At 46.8% G+C, this 17,577-nt stretch overlaps 1 long non-coding RNA gene across 1 annotated transcript in view; it reads left to right on the top strand.

Moving 5' to 3' along the window:
• Positions 1 to 10,335, top strand: part of LOC110141656 (uncharacterized) — a 65,048-nt gene extending 54,713 nt beyond the window's left edge. The window contains exon 2 of the long non-coding RNA XR_011491283.1: positions 9,210 to 10,335. This is a non-coding gene — a long non-coding RNA (uncharacterized lncRNA). The remainder of the gene's footprint in view (positions 1 to 9,209) is intronic.
• Positions 10,336 to 17,577: the final 7,242 nt, after the last annotated feature.

The following is a 17,577-nucleotide window of genomic DNA, read 5'->3' as shown; positions in this document are numbered from 1 at the left end:
CACCAGAACAGGCAAGGGAGGCTCCCCAGAGAAGCTGGGGTGCCAGGAAGGCAGGGGCGGTTATACCTCTTCTATAGCGTGGGCTTTGGAGCTTCCACAGCTTGGTTTGAATCTCAGGTGTGTGAGCCAGAAAATTGCTTCTTCGAGCAGGCTACAGTCCTTGGAATCGCAAAGAGTTGGACACGACTGAGTGATTGATTAATACACACACACACACACACACACACACATCCTCACTTACAGGTGGGAGCAGTATCTCTTACCTTGCAAGGCTTGCTGTCATATTACAGGCATGTAATAAATGGTGTCTGAGTTATTACTGGGCTTCCCTGGTGGCTCAGATGGTTAAGAATCTGCCTGCAGTGTGGGAGACCTGGGTTCGATCCCTGGGGTGGGACAATCCCCTGGAGGAGGGCATGGCAACCCACTCCAGTATTCTTGCCTGGAGAATCTCTTGGACAGAGGGGCCTGGTGGGCTGCAGTCCTTGGGGTCGCAAAGAGTTGACACGACTGAGCGACTAAGCATGCGTGCTTGTAGTTATTATTGCTCCTGTTAAATCTGACCTCACCCCCTTCCCTCTCCCCCTCCCCAACACGAATGCTATGGTCTTTTTGCAGTGGGCTCCTTGCCACCCAGTGGGGCTCCCTCTGGGCTGCTTCTGTTAGATGGTTCCACTCTTTGCTCTCAGGAGTCCGGAGCTCCTTAGGGCCCCCTCGGGGGCATCTGAGGATGGAACCGGCTGCATCAGGGGCTTTGGAGGGCTTGCAGTGCACAGCCCCAGCATCTGTACTCCACCAGAGCAGTTCAGCTTTTGGGAACCATTTTACGTATTGGGTTATAAAAAAGGTTTCATTTTGAGAAAAGATTTTAAAATGTCACCATCCTGGACCTTACAGGGATACTACACACATTAGGGAAGAGAAGGACCCAGATTATGGCAGCCTCAGCTGGCTCACAAGATCTTGCTGGGCAACCCCCGACCCCCAACCATCTCCCAGCCTTGGTCTCGGGATCCCCAGTGGCCCAGGGTGGGATTCCCCTGGGGCCATGACATCCTCTTGTCCCTGCCCTGGGAACTCTGTGATTTAGGTCAGTTCTGTAGTTTCTGCAGAACTGAACGCCATCACTCGAAGTCACATCTGGCCTCTTATTATCCGGCTGGTCCACATATATTGTTCTACTCACCCTCCTGTTACTTGCAAGCAAAGGGGGTGATGAAGTCGGTGACCACTTGAATCCCACTGGCAGGGGAGTAGGCAGGCATTGCCAGGGCGACAATGATTGGCATCTGAAGGAGCACAGGAGGTGGGGGGGTGAAAGGTCACCATCCTTCACACTTTGAAAGGACCCCTGCTCTTTTGAGGCACTGTTGCTCTGGGGTTGCTGTGCCCAGAGAGGCAGCATCAGTTTCCTAAGTGCCAGTGTGATACACAGAGCAGGGTCTTCCTTCCTGTTGTGTGTGGATGTCCCTTATCCCTGCCGGGAAGCAGAAAGATGAGGGCAACAGGCCTGGGCTGTCTCAGCCCTGGGGACCGCTGTGCTTTTGGCGATCTTCTCTGCTCCAGCATCCATGTAGGAGGCAGGCGTCCTGTCAGCAATCAGGTACAGAAGGTGCCTCAGCTCCCAGATGTGACACCTCCGTCAGACTAAGACGTCAGGTCAGTTTCTTCTTCTCTGTGGACCTTCTCCGAAGCACAGGTCAGGGTCTGGGTTCTGTAAAGAGGATTTTAGCTGATTTATTCTCCATATACATGCGTTAGGAACAGAGTTTTGGAGCAGTCCCACAAATACGTCCCTCATTCTCCTGACTCCCCTCACTTGGATCCCCCATAAACTTCTAGCTCTACCTTTCCTTTTAAGATTTTTTTTTTTAATGTGGACCATTTTGAAAGTCTTTATTGAATTTGCTAGAACATTGCTTCTGTGTTATGTTTTGAGTTTTTTGGTCATGAAGCTTGTGGAATCTTAGCTCCCCAACCAGGGATCGAACTCACATGGCTCCTGCGTTGGAAGGCAAAGTCATAAGCACTGGACTGCCTTTGAGTCTGTCCTGTCTGTCACTACCTCCTCCTTGGGACCTTCTGCACAGAGAAGGGTCAACCCTTTCATGAGTCTTCAGACCCATAAAGTCTTCAGACTTTAGATACCAGCTGGATGGGAAGGTTTTCCTCTGCTCAAACTTTAGAGGATGAATGAAGGGGTATGTGGCAATTGGGCTTCCATCAGAGAACTGGAACATCTGTAATGTAGAATGAAGGATTTAAGGTTCTGAGCTTGTGCACTCGTGGGAGCTGGTACCACGCTCTGTAAGTCTCTTATGTCTGCGTCTGGCACGGGGCCTGAAGTCAACAAGGTTGGCATTGAGGAGGAGGGGGTTGTGAAGTGGGGGAAGCCAGATCCAGCTGGGACCCACAAGGAGGAAGCTGGGACCTGCATCAGTTTCATCCGCTTTCAAACATCCCACCTGCAGGATGTGGAATCCCTGCAGTAGAAGCTCATGCACTTTCTCATGGAGCAGCAGTGCTGGCCCAGGACCCAGAGAAGCCAGAAGAGGAGATCCAAGGTGGGGCTGCAAGAGATGCAGCCTGGCTCCTGCCTGATGCCAGCAAGGTGAGTGATAGCGAGCTCCAGCTGCAGCATGACCCTGAGCATGGATTCTGAGCCTAAACGTGGCTGCAGTATCATGTCCATCTTCCAACTCCTGCACAAATTTCTCCTGTGCCCAGAATTCTGGAAAATTCTGGCATGGAAGAGAATTCTGGAAAAGATTGTTTCAGCTTAGCTAAACAGATGTGGTACAAAGTTGTCACCACTCAAGGAGACAAATTTCCACCACAGATCCCTCTCTCCTTATGACCTGTGGTTTGTTTCTTTTTAAGAAAATGTTTGTTTTCTGTTGGAGTATAGTATTCATTTACTTTTATTTTGGGGTGTGCTGGCTCTTCGTTGCTGTGCATGGGCTTTCTCTAGTTGCGGTGAGTGGGGGCAGCCCTTGGTGGTAGCACATGGCCGTGGCCTCTTGTTGTGGCACATAAGCTCCAGGAGCGTGGGCCTCAGGAGCTGCAGCCTGTGGTCTCGCTGGCTGTGGCTCACGGGCCCTGGAGGGCTCTGGCTTCAGCAGTTGTGGCACACAGGCTCAGATGCTCCGCAGCGTATGGAGTGTTCCCAGACCAGGGGGTGAGCATGTGTCTCCTGCACTGGCTCTTGGACTCTCATCCACTGTACAACCGGGAAGTCCTGGTTGGTTTCTTTTTTCTTTTCTTTAAAAAAAGTTTAATTAATTTATTTTACTTCTGGCGGTGCTGGGTCTTCATCGCTGCTCGGGCTTTCCTCTCGTTGAGGAGAGCAGGGCTCCTCTAGTTGCCATGCTGGAGCCTCATATTGTGGTGGCCTCCCTTGTTGCCGGGCACAGGCTTTAGTGCACACGGGCTTCGGTAGTTGTGGCTTCCCGGCTCTAGAGCACAGGCTCAGTAGTTCTGGCACCTGAGTTTAGTTGCTCCGTGGCATGTGGCATGTGGGATCTTCCCAGGTCAGAGATCAAACCCATGTCTCCTGCAGTGGCAGGCAGAGTCTTTACCCCTGAACAACCAGGGAAGCCTGCTTGATTTCTTTTTAATTTTCCAAGGGCACACACCCCTCAGCATCATTCAGGCCACAGAACACAACAGCTTGACCACCACCTTTTCCCCAGTGACTACACAGTTTCATTTCCCAAGAGGAAAATAGATTCTTCCAGTTACCAACAGTTAGCGCCATTCCCTATGAAGTGATCACGCCTGCAAGAAACTCTGCTTCTTTCCTGGGCTGGTCTTCTCATGAAGAGTCCTCCGCATGAGCTCTGAATGCTTCCAGCAGCTTCTTCAAGATGCTCACATTTCTGCCTACAAGGCTGTGTGTGTGTATGTGTGTGCAGATGCTCGGTCAAGTCTGACTCTTTGTGAGCCCATGTATTATAGCCCATCAGGCTCCTCTGTCTGTGGAGTTTTCCAGGCAAGAATGCTGGGGTGGGTTGCCATTTCCTTCCCCAGGGCATTGTCCCAACCCAGGTATCGAAGCAGAGTCTCTTGCATCTCCTGCATTGCAGGGGAGTTCTTTACTACTAGCACCACCTGGGAAGGAGGCTCGTATCCTGACTACCTGTGATCATTAATTTTACATGTCAGCTTGACTGGCTCGATAATCCACACCCCATTCAATTCACCTGTTTGGCCTGTGCAGAAGACAGATGGATTTTGGAGAATGATAGTGGATTATCCTAAGCTTAACTCGGTGGAAACTCAGAGACTGCAGCCATGAAATTAAAAGATGCTTTCTCCTTGGAAGAAAAGCTAAGACAAACCTAGACAGCATATTAAAAAGCAGAGACATTACCTTGCCTACAAAGGTCTGCATAGTCAAAACTATGTTTTTTTCAGTAGTCGTGTATGGATATGAGAGTTGGATAATAAAAAAGGCTGAGCACCAAAGAACTGATGCCTTCAAACTGTGGTGCTATAGAAGACTCTTGAGAGTCCCTTGGACAGCAAGGAGATCAAACTAGTCAATCCTAAAGGAACTCAACCCTGAATATTCATTGAAAGGACTGATGCTAAAGCTCCAATACTCTGGCCACCTTATGCGAAGAGCCGACTCCTTGGAAAAGACCCTGATGCTGGGGAAGATTGAAGGCAGGAAGAAAAGGGGATGACAGAGGACAAGATGGTTGGATGGCATCATTGACTTGTCATGAGTTTGAACCAACTCTGGGAGATGGTGAAGGATGGGAACGCCTGGTGTGTTGCCATCCATGGGGCCTGCCTTTCTTTCTCCAGGGGCTCTTTGGATTTTGGAGTCAACATATTCCTCATTTGGGGGTTGCTGTGCATCATTTCCTGAAGTGGCCCCCAAGGCTGCTTATTTTGAGTGGTGGCCAGAAGAAGAGAAGGCTTGACAGTAGGTCTAGGCTGCTCAGGGCATGATGAACCCAGATAGAGCCCATCTACATTCCTTCTCCCCAAGCTTCTTTGTCACCAGCTTTCCAGTCACGTTCCTTCCAAGTCCCTGACTATCCAGCCAAACCAGATGCTCTAGGCCAGAAGATCCAGCCCATCCGGTGGTGCTTGAAGTGGCAGTGGCTGATAAGGAACTGCTGGGAGCCTTTGGCTGGCTCTTCTTGGGGAATCCCAGCACAGGCCTTTAGGATTTGGGGGCATGACCCTGCCATCATCTGCAGATAACTATTCTTTTGAGAAACAGCTCTTGGCCTGATACTGGGCCTTAGTAGAGACTGAACACTTAACTTTGGGCCAGCGAGTTACCATAGGTCTGAGCTGCCTCTCATGCACTGGCTGTTATCTGATCCTCCAAACCATAAAGTCAGCTGTGCACTGCAATAACTCATTTTCAACGTGGAGGTGATATACACGTGGTTGGGCCTTGAGGACACGAGTAAATGAACACAACGAAGTGGCCCAGGCACCGTGGTCCCACTCCTGCTGCATGGCCTTCTGTCTCCCAACCTGCACCCATGGCCTCATCAGGAGCTCTGTATGGTCCACTGATAGAAGGAGGGAGGTCTGGGGTCTGGTTTACAGATGTTTCTGCACAACATGCAGGCCCCACCTTAAAGTGGATGGCTGCAGACTCTATACTACAGCCTCTCTCTGGGGCATCCCTGGAGGATGGTGTGAAGGGAAATCCTTGCAGTGGGCAGAACTCTGAGGCGTGCACTGTGTTGTTCACTTTGCTTAGAAGGAGAAGTGGCCGGTGATGTACTGATTCATGGGCTGTGGCCAGTGGTTTGGCTGGATGGTCAGCGACTTGGAAGGAACATGATTGGAAAGTTGTTGACAAAGAAGCTTGAGGGGAAGGAATGTGGATGGGATCTCTCTAGCTACTCGCCTCTCCCATGCCGCTCTCAGACCACACGGCTCCTTTTGGTTCCCCAGACACTGCAGTTTGTACTTGCCCTTCACCCCTGCTAGACCCCTAGATGAAATGGCCTTCCCAGCTACTCTCTGGCTGCTTCCCGTTTATTGCCCTTGTAGCTCTCATCGGTCTATTCTCTCATCGGTCTTGTTTCTTCATGTGTGTCTGTTACCTGTACCCACCCCCCCCACACACACATTAGAATGCAGTCCTTGCACGCTCAGCCTCATCTGCCCTGTTCGTTGTGGTTTGTGCTCTTGCCTAGCACATGTGGAAGGCACTTCATAAGCATTGCTCAAATGGGTCAGTGGAGAATGTGGTGATGCCATAGAGAACTGGAGACCAACACTGGTGCAGATCAGAGGGGAAGTGTGCTAACAATTCCATTGGTCAACCACACCATGGGATGCCTACTGGCTCAGACCTCAATGGGCCCATGAGAGCTTGCAGTGTAACTTTTGTATGACAGCAAGTAGCACCAACCTGACATTTCAAATGAACACCCTAGTTGTATGAGCCATGTGCAGTTTCTATACTAATAATTATAACATGAATATTGAGTATTTACTATACATGTAGCTTTGCCTGTGTAATAAGCAAACACAATCTCAGAGGTGTTCCGCTCACATGTCTGCAGGTCAGCTGGGTTTTTCCTGATCTGCATGGAACTTGGCTGGGTCGGGCTTCTGTGGTAGGCTGGATCCAGATCTGTTCCATGTAATCCTCCTTATATTAGGTAGTTCCTTGGGCTAAGGCAAGATCACAAGAGGGCATGCTAGTCACACAGGTGTATTTCAGGCCATTATTAGCAGCTCATTGGTCAAAGCAAATAACATACTCAAGTGTGAAGTCAAGGGCAGGGAAGAGTCCTCGCATCCCCTGAAGCAATGGCAAGGGTTTCGATGTCTAACACTATAGTATATCATACCCCTACAGTATATAGTGTAATATTCTCTATATTATATATAGTATGTAAGCATCATATAACATATATATTGTATAATATACACATACACACATTATATAGTATATATAGTATACTGTATGTTTATATTATATAGTATACAGTAAATATACACTATAATATACAGTATATATAAAACATGCTATATTATAATATGAGCTTCCCTGGTGGCTCAGAGGTTAAAGCATCTGCCTGCAATGTGGGAGACCCAGGTTCAATCCCTGGGTCAGGAAGATCCCCTGGAGAAGGAAATGGCAACCCACTCCAGTATTCTTGCCTGGAGAATCCCATGGATGGAGGAGCCTGGTAGGCTACAGTCCACAACATAATACCTGATGTGAAGAGCTGATTCATTGGAAAAGACCCTGATGCTGGGAAAGATTGAAGGCAGGAGGAGAGGGGGCGACAGAGGATGAGATGGTTGGAAGGCATCACCGACTCAGTGGACACGAGTTTGAGTAAGCTCTGGGAGTTGGTGATGGACAGGGAAGCCTGGCGTGCTGCAGTCCATGGGGTCACAAAGAGTCAGACACGACTGAGCCACTGAACTGAACTGATCCTACATATTGGGGCTTCCCCTGTGTCTCAGCAGTAAGGAAGCTGCCTGCAATGCAGGAGGTGTAGTTTTGATTCCTGGGTTGGAAAGATCCCCTGGAGGAGAGCATAGCAACCCATTGCAATATTCCTGCCTGGAGAATCCCATGGACAGAGGAGCCCGGTGGGCTGCAGTCCATAGGGTCACAAAGAGTCACACACAACTCAAGCAACTGCACAAGCATGCACTCATATTACATATTACACACACACATACAATACTGTGTGTATAGAATGCAGCATACTATAATGCGGCTTTCCTGGTGGCTCAGCAGTAAAGAATCTGCCTGCAATGCAGGAGATTTGGGTTTGATTCTTGGGTCAGGAAGATACCCTGGAGAAGGAAATGGCAACCCATTTCAGTATGCTTGCCTGGGAAATCCCATGGACAGAGGAGCCTGGTGGGCTAGGGTTCATGGGGGATCATAAGAGTTGGACACAACTTAGTGACTAAATCACCACCAACCATGCAATAACATATATACATATTATACTGTATATACACATATTACATAAACATACTGTTTATACATACTATATATTATATGTATATAGTATGCTACAGTATGCTATATATTATATACATATATTTTTATACGTGTGTGTGTGTGTGTGTGTGTGTGTGCTAAGTAGCTTCTGTTGTGTCTGACTCTTTGTGACCCTATGAACTGTAGCCCACCAGACTCCTCTGTCCTTTGGATTCTCCAGGCAAGAATACTGGAGTGGAGTTGCCATAGCCTCCTCCAGGGGATCTTCCTGACCCAGGGATCGAACCTGCATCTCCTGCAACTCCTGCTTTGCAGGTGGATTCTTTTCCATTGAGCCACCAGGGCAGCCTAACTGGTGTTGGTACACCTATGTATATATATAATATTTTTATTTTTATGTAGTTAAACTAATGTCCTTGTTTTTAATCCCTTCTGGGTTTTGTGCCATACTTAGGTCTTTTCCATTCCAAGATTAAAGATTATATTTACCAACTCAGGTAAAAAAATTTGGTTCCTATTTCATAACATAGACTGTGATAAATTCCAAATGGATCATGGACCTAAATATAAAAAAAAATGAACCACAACTATATTAGAAGAAATCTAATATAGGAAGAATAAAGTTTAATCTTGGAATGGAAAAGATCTAAGTATGACACAAAATCCAGAAAGGATTAAAAACAAAGACATTAGTTTAACTACATAAAAATATTTTATATATATATATTACATGTTGTTGTTGTTGTTTTAGTCACTAAGTTTAGTTACTAAGTCACCCCATGGACTGTGGACTGCCAGGCTTCTCTGTCCATGGGATTTCCCAGGTGAGAATACTGGAGTTGGTTACCATTTCCTTCCCCAGGGGATATTCCCAGCCAAGGGATCAAACCCATGTCTTCTGCATTGCAGGCAGGTCCTTAATCACTGAGCCACCAGGGAAGCCCTTATATATACTACAGATATGTAGTATAATATAGTATTGTATATTATATATATATATTATACTGTGGAATATAGTATAATACTATAATACATATAGTATATATAGTATAATCTATTATATTATTCAGTATAGTATAATATATAAGTGCATATTACATAGCATAATATAATAGTATATGTAGTGTAGAACACTACAGTATTATATATACAATGTATATTGTACTATAGCACTGATAGTATATAATATGTATCTTTAGATTGTGTTATTTATAATATCATCCTACATGGTCTTATTATTATCCTCTTTTTGCAGATAAAGAAACTGAGAATTGAAAGGTGAAGAGACTTGTCCAGGGTCACACAGTTAGAGGCAGAGCTGGAGTCTGGACCCGGGAAGTTAGACTCTTGAACTTAATCACAGCCCCATGCTGCCTTCCATTGTTTTGATAAAAGAAACATGGTGCCTCCCGGTTGCCCTGTGGGAAATGTTGCAGGCTGGTGTCCTTCCATCTCAAATTCAGTTTCTTCAACCTACTTCCCAGCACCCTCGGGTGTCCTTTGGCCCGATCTTTGTTTAAAGCTGTCTTCCTTCCTGTTGAGATGTGCACACCTAAGGCTTTATCCCCTCAAGGTCTGCAACACCCTTGAGCATCAGTGGCTCTAATAGCTCCAAGAGATCATTTTCTTCCATTTTCAAGACCCCCAAATCCAAAGGCTTGACAGTGTGGGAATTTTAGACTCCAGAGGGACTTGTGGTAGGTGGGAGGAGACAAGGAAACTTTCTGGGATTTGCTTTGAGGTGTGAAGCTTACCTATGGGCCTGGAACACTTCTAACAGAGTCAAGACTTCGCTAGCACTTAGCTCCTGTTAGTCTTGGGGAGAGACAGCGCGCACATGAGATTGAGAGGAAAGAGAGCAAGAACCCTCAAGATTGATGCTGTGGGTCATCATGCATAGACATGCACTTACATAAAGGCATTCCATGCTGTGCGGAGGGCAAAGCTGCTGCTGAGAATCTGCTTCAGTTACGATGGAGCCTTTCAATTCTGTCATCTGCCACATTGTCTAACCAGAGGTCTTCCAGCACAAGACAAGCTCGTGGGAAAGGGATCTGCGTGAGGGCTTAATGCCATGCCCTGTTCTGTGTGTATCTGTGTTTGCGTGTTTGTAGAAAGATCCAATACTTAATTGTATGCTTGGCCTGTTCACCACTAATTTCTAAAAGAGACATTCCAAAGCCTTGGTTAAGTTCACTCATATCTCACAAAAGCCATAACTTGACTGCGGGCACCCCAGAACTAATCCTGCGTGGAGACAGAGGCAGCAGTCACCTGGGAGAGCTGGTGTCCTGGAAGACCCATTGTGCTGGGAATTATCGGTCACCTCTCCAACATCTATTCCCCTTCCTCATTCCTAAATACATCCCAAATTTCCCAGCGTGTGGTTTGCAGATTGGTTGAAGGCAATTATCCAGTTCTTTTTTGGTTGAAGGCAATTGGCCTGATTCCTGCTACAGTGAATTGGTTCAGGAGTGGGAATGTGGTGTGAGTGGCTTCAGCAAGAGGAACCCCAGGTTCTTTTAAGGTGGTGGAGGAGAGAAACCCTTTTTCCCTTGAGATATGAATGAGGAAGATGAGCCCTATTAGCTCTCTTGTGACCATGAGAGGAGTCAGCTTTGGGGTGGAGATGATGCTAACAGAGGTCCACAGAAAGCTGGGAAGGAAATGGATGCTGAGCAACAGTGTTCAGTCACTAGATCAGACCATACCTGAAGCCGGTTCTACCTCCAAGAGCTTCACTTCCCTGTAACGCTTGAGCCTGAGTAGGGTTTTCTGTTACTTGAAGTGAAAATAACCTGCATGATTACACCCACCCAGCAAAGTGGTCTCCTTTCCTGGTCTGCTCTGTGACTGGAAACACCCACCAAGAAAATCATGCTGCCCAAATTACTTCAGGAGACATTACTCTGGAATTCCCACTCATCCCAGGAAGAGCTCCTAATCTTGTGGGGGAGACAGATGCATCATGTCACAATAGGATGGCAGTCAGTCCTGAGATGTAGCTTGGACATGTGTACACAGGGGGACAGGGACCCCAGGGCTTGATTGCGGCTTCGTGCTGCTTACTATCATTTCAGTACGAGAAACAGAGTGCCTCCTAATTGGGATATAGGCTCTGCCCGGAGGACTGTGGGGAGGTTTTAACGAACAACATTTATGACAATGTCATCACCCACCAAGCACTCTTCTAGGTAGTAGACATAGTGCAACAGTCTCGGTCAGCTTGGGCTGCTGTAACAAAATACGGTCATCTGGGTAGCTTATACAGCAAGCATTATTTCTGACAGTTCCGGAAACTGGAGAGTCCAAGATCAAGGTGCTGGTTCATTTTTCCCCTGGTGAGGGTTCTCTTGCAGACGGCTTCCTCTTCCTGTGTCCTCACGTTGTGGAGAGAAAGAGCAAGCTCTGTGGTTTCTTCTTATAGGGACACTAATCCCTTTATGGGGATTAAGACCACATGCAAACCAGTTACAAAAGGTCCCATCTCCAAATATCATCACACTGAGGGTTAGGGCTTCAACATATGAATTGGAGGGCAGGAGTAGGCTGGGGACACAAACACTCAGTTCATAACACGTGTTAAGCAAAACAGATCCCCTGCCCTCATGGATCTTACATTCTGGTGAAAGAGGCAGACAGTGAACAAACTAGCAATATACAGTGGATGATGGAAGAGAGTGAAAATAAGAAGAAAATAAAGCCATGTAGGTACAGAGTAGCAGGAGCAGAGGGAAGGTCTGTGTTAGAAGGTGACGGTGGAGAAAAGACCTGGGAGGAAGTGAGAGGGTGGAGCCTGGAGCCAGGAGCAGGGAGGGTGCTCCAGGCAGAGAGAATAGCAAGGACAAAGGCCCAGAGCTGGGACAAGGCCAGAAGGCTCGAGCAGAGGGAGTGGGGCCAGAGGGCTGGAGATGAGGTCAGGGAGTTAGTGGGACCACATCCTAGGTCTAGGCCATGGTAAGGACCTGATTTCACTATGACTAGATGGAGGACCCTTTGAGGGTTTAAAGCACAACATAATTAGATTGCCAGGAGAAATATCCAGAACCTCAGAAATGCAGATGACACCACCCTAATGGCAGGAAATGAAGAGAAACTAAAGGACCTCTAGTTAAAGGTGAAAGAGGAGAGTGAAAAATCTGGCTTAAACTCAACATTAAAAAAATTAAGATCATGGCATCCCATCCCATCACTTCAGGGCAAATAGATGGGGAAAAAAATTAGAAACAGTGGCAGATTTTATTTTTTTGGGCTCAAAAATCACTGTGGGCATGGTGATTGCAGCCATGAAATTAAAAGATGCTTGCTCCTTGAAAGGAAAGGTATGACAAACCTAGACAGCGTATTAGAAAGCAGAGACATCACTTTGCTGACAGAGGTACATATAGTTAAAGCTATGGTTTTTCCAGTAGTCATGTATGAAAGTGAGAGTTGGACCATAAAGAAGGCTGAGCATTGAAGAATTGATGCTTTTGAATTGTGGTGCTGGAGAAGACTTGAGAGTTCCTTGGACAGCACAGAGATCAAACCAGTCAATCCTAAAGGATATCAGCTCTAAATATTCATTGAAAGGACTGATGCTGAAGCTCCAATACTTTGGCCCCCTGATGTGAAGAGCTGACTCATTGGAAAAGACCCTAATGCTGGGAAAGATTGAAGGCAGGAGGAAAAAGAGGTGACAGAGGTTGAGATGGTTGGATAGTATCACTGACTCAGTGGACATGAGTTTGAGCAAGCTGCAATAGATAGTGAAGGACAGGGAAGCCTGGCATGCTGCAGTCCATGGGGTTGCAAAGAGTCAGACACAATTTAGGGACAGAACAATAACCTGATTTGATATATGGTTTTAAAGACCCTGACTGGTTGCTGTATGGATAACCAACTCTAGATATGTCTATATCCTCACACCTAAAACCCGTGAATGTGACCTTACTTAGAAAAAGGGTCTTTGCAGGTGTAATTAAGTTGAGAATCTTGAGATGTGATCATTCTAGATTATTTGGGTGGGACCTATTTCAATCCAACACAGATGTCCTGTAAGAGAAAGAAGAGAAAGCATAGACACAGAGGAAAAGGCCACGTGCAAACAAAGGCAGGAATTAGAGTGCTGCAGTCACAAGCCAAGGGATGCTCAAAGTCATTGGAAGCCAGACAAAGCAAGGAAGGATTCTCTCCTAGAGCCCCTGGAGGAAGCATGACCTTGCTGAGACCTTGACTTTGCACTTCTGGCTTCTAGAGCTGGGAGATAATAAATTCTTGCGGTTTAAGCCACCAGGTTTGAGGAAATTTGCTACAGCTGTCACAGGAAGTCAGTTTGAGAGGTGAGAGTGGAGCAGGGCATCTGGAAGAAGGCTATTGCAGTAATCCAGGTGAAACACGGTGCTGCCTCGGCTTGTGATGGGAGCAGCGAAGGGCCGGAGGTTGTCCTGTTGGGAAGATAGGCAGGTTGTGGCTTAAGTAACTGTAGGATGAAAAGGACATCTTCTGAAGGGGTGACTGGGAGAATCAGGTTAATGTGTGTGGGAAGACCAGGAGCTGAAGATGCCTATTTGATGCCACTTGGGTGGCAATGTCAAGTAGTTAGTTAGATATATGAGCTTGTTACCTGCAGTGGAAATAGGAATCTGAGAGTCTTGGACATATGAAAAAAAAATGAAGTGAAAACATTAATCGCTCAGTATGTCCAACTCTTTGCAACCCCATGGACTGTGGCCAGCCAGGCACCTCTGTCCATGGAATTGTCCAGGCAAGAATACTAGAATACTGGAGTGGGTAGCCACTCCATTCTCCAGGGGATCTTTCCAACCCAGAGATCAAACATGGGTCTCCTGCATCACAGGAGAATTCTTTACCATCTGAGCCACCCAGGGAGCCCATATTGGCGGTGCTTAAAGCCAAGAGCCTGGATACTTGCTTCAAGGAGTGAGAGTGGACATAGGAGAGGAGCTCTTGGACAGACCATGTTACCAGGGAGGCTGGGCAGGGGTGGGCTGGGCTGCAGGAAGGAACTGAGGAAGGGGGCGGGGAAGGAGCTGCTAGAGAGGTGGGCGGAAAGCCTGGGTGAGGATGGCATCCCAGAAGCCAAGTGAAGAAAGTGCGTGTCCATTGAAGACAAATCAGGTATAATTTCATCGTTCAGTAATCAAGACAAAAGTTGTATTCCTCAGAATTGTGGTTTACACCACCTCTTCCTCCCACCCCCGAGGACATGAAGGGATGTATCATGTCTGCCGTGTCAGCCACCCAGCTGTGATGGTTACACAGGTTGGGGCCACAGACCTTCCAGGGTCAACGTGGACTGGGAGATGAGGGGCGTATGTGGAGTGTTTATAGATGACATAAAGAGGGACTTCCTTGGTGGTCCAGAGGCTGAGACTCCAGGCTCCCAAGGAAGGGGGCCTGAGTTCAATCCCTGATCAGGCAACTAGATTCCACATGCTGCAACTGAGAGTTCACACACCACAACTAAAAGATCCAGAGTGTCACAATGAAGTGGGAAGATTCTGAGTGCCAGAACTGAGACCCAGTTTATCAAGTAGGTAATTAATATTTTGGAAAGATGACTGAAATAAGAATGATAACTCTTTGAAGAATGGGTTTAGACTACTTGTTCATATAATCCAGTTACTGAGCAACACATTTTTGGAAGTGTTTGATTCTTTTTGGATCACGCTGTAATTTAAGGGAAGGGCATGTCATCTGTGTCAATACTGCTGGAGGTCAAAGCAATGAGGGCTGGGTATTGACCACTGGATTGATCACCAGGGGGATCTTTGGAAGGATCCATTTCCCAGGGGGTGGGTGAGGCTGAGAGTTTGACTTGAGTGGATTTAAGAAAGAATGAAAGGAGAGAAACTAGCCACTTTTAGTTTAGTTTTAGAAAATCTACTCTACAAAGACATATGGAGGTAGATTGAGGGGGAGGTGAGGGTCAAAGTAGTTAAAAGGCATATTTTAGAGAGAAGAAAGAACAGCATGTTTGTAAGATGATGGAGAAGATTCTTCAGAGAGAGGAGCCCCCGACACACAGAAGTCAAGGTGGTGTGGGGAGGAATTCACTGCTGTTATAATGCCTTAGAGGATGTGAGAGGTGGCTGCCTCCAGGGCTTGGGGAGGGTCTTTACAAAGAGCCTGTTCATGACAGGAGGAAGGTGGGGAGATGGGACAAATGCAGGTAAGTGAGTAGATCTAATAGGGTTTGCAGGTGGAAGTCTCCTGACTACTGTTTTCTCATGGAGGAATGAAAGCAAGGTTATCAGTTGAGAGTGAGCAAGGCGAGAAAGTGTTGGAAGTTTGAGGAGAAGGAATGGAGAATAGTCCTCAGGTTGGGGAGGGGGACTAGTAGGGAAATGTGGGGCTACTGAGCAAGGCCAAGGAATATTGAGATTGTGAGTCCATTAGCACAGCCCGGTGTGTCTCTCCAGCCAAGTTCCGCTGTTAGGAGCAGGCACAGAGACAGCAGGAGGCTGGGCTTCATTAGGGTTGGGTGTGTTATTTTGGGGGCAGGACGAAGGCACTGCGGGACTGAGGGTGACCGAGAGGGAGTTGTGACCCTATCTGTTTACACATGGTAGTATATATAAGGCACTTCCTAGGTGGCTCAGTGGGTGAAGAATCTGCCTGCAATGCAGGAGACACAGGGAATGAGGGTCCGACTCCTGAGTCAGGAAGATCCCCTGGAGGAGGGCATGGCAGCCCACTCTAGTATTCTTGCCTGGAGGATCCCCTGGACAGAGGAGGCTGGTGGGCTACAGTCCACAGCATCCCAAAGAGATGCGCACGACTGAAGGACTGCGCACACAAGCACAGCGTGTGCGTGTCCGTGCTGACCTCCCAGTTCGTCCTGCTGTCCTCCCCCGCTGCCCACATGTCTATCCTCTGTGTGTGAGCTGCCGTTTTTTATTGATTCTCCTGAGTTTTCCTCAATGTTCCATCAGCATGAGAGGAATATACCCAATTTCCTTGCTATTTCAGCAATGGGGAGTGAGCACACGGGCTGTTGCTATGCATTTGAGCACTTTCGTGAAGAATGCCTTCTGTTTGCCTAGTGGGCATCACATAGAAGCGCTTTCGTGTCTGTTATCTCTTTTAATGTTCATGGCTTCATCAGTCAGTAAAAGCGGATGATGATGGTGATAACGGAGATGATATAAAGGCAGCTAGCGTAAGTTGTGTGCTCAGTTAGTACTGGTCTCTGTACTAGACATGTGCCAGTGTGGTCTTATTTGATTCTCACAGCAGTTCCTCAAGGCACATAGTATTACTGTTTCCATTTTAGAGGTGAGAAAATGGAAGCATGGAGAGATTAAATGAATTTCCTGAAGTTGTGCATTTAGGTCCTGGAACTGGGTTTTGGATTCAGACAGTAAATGGATACTGCAATCAATGAACTCCTTCTGCTATATATGAAGAATAAGAGTGTCACCATTCTTACATTAGATGAAGGCTTGACAGGCCTTCATCTATCCCAGTGGTTTTGTAAATAAAGTTTTATTGGAATCCAGCCAGGCTCTTTCACTTATGTATTGTCTGTGGCTGGCTTTCACACTACAGATGGCAGAGTTGAGTAGTGATGACAGACACTGCCTGACCCACAAAGCCTAAAAGATTTACCATCTGGCCCCTTACTGCAAGTTTGCTGAGCTCTACAGTAGACTATTTTTATTATTTGTCTATTTCTTCTTCCTACCTGTTTATTTCTTTTCCTACCAGCCATAAAATAATATATAAAATATAAACATAAAGGAAGATTATTCTTAATGTAGTATCCTGTTTTCATGGGCATTTTGCCAGTGCCAAGTTGAGAAGGAAAGAACAGTTAAGGTATCATCAGGTGGGTTTTTTGATGAGGTACACTCTGAAAGTAATGACAAAGATAAAAAGTGATGCCAGATTCTCATAAAATGTTTATGATATACCTACTATGTTGTGCTTCCCAGGTGGCGCAGCAGTAAATAATCTGCTTGCCAGTGCAGGAGACGCAAGAGACACGGGTTTGATGCCTGGGTCAGAAAGAGTCCCTGAAGTAGGAAATGGTAACCCACTCCAGTATTCTTGCCTGGAAAATTCCATGGACACAGGAGCCTGGTAGGCAACATTCAAGGGTCACAAAGAGTCGAACGTGACTGAACACGCATGCCTACTACATTTTAGGCACTATTTAAATGTTGGGATTTTCTCCATCTGTAGTGAAGGGATTGAAATGAGAGGATTTAGTTTAAGGTCTGTTCCATCTGTAACACATTTTAAGCCATCCCCTTTAAAACCTCCTGCTTCTAAGCAGATGTAATGTGTACACAAGTGGCATACACAATCAAATTTGCCCAGGGTAGGGCCCTCCTTTTTAGAGATCAGCTGCATAACGTGGGCTCATACCACAAACATACAGATACTGGGCCTTAAGAAATGTATTTTTGCTCTTCTGGCCACTGCAAGGGGCCGGATTTGCTTAACAAGACCAAGCGCAAGTAAAGGTTGCCAGCAACCGCTGGGCATCCTGTGTTGAGACGCTGCATAGTTGAGTTGTAATGTCACCTCCTGGCCACTAGAGGACTTCATTCTATTTAAGCAGAGGAAGACCTGTTCAGGGCCTTTCTGCACTGGAAGAGGTTTGCTTATCTGCC

This window comes from Odocoileus virginianus, chromosome 14, assembly GCF_023699985.2.
Source record: "Odocoileus virginianus isolate 20LAN1187 ecotype Illinois chromosome 14, Ovbor_1.2, whole genome shotgun sequence".
Taxonomy (NCBI): Eukaryota; Metazoa; Chordata; class Mammalia; order Artiodactyla; family Cervidae; genus Odocoileus; species Odocoileus virginianus.
This window is presented reverse-complemented; position numbering and strand designations above follow the sequence as displayed.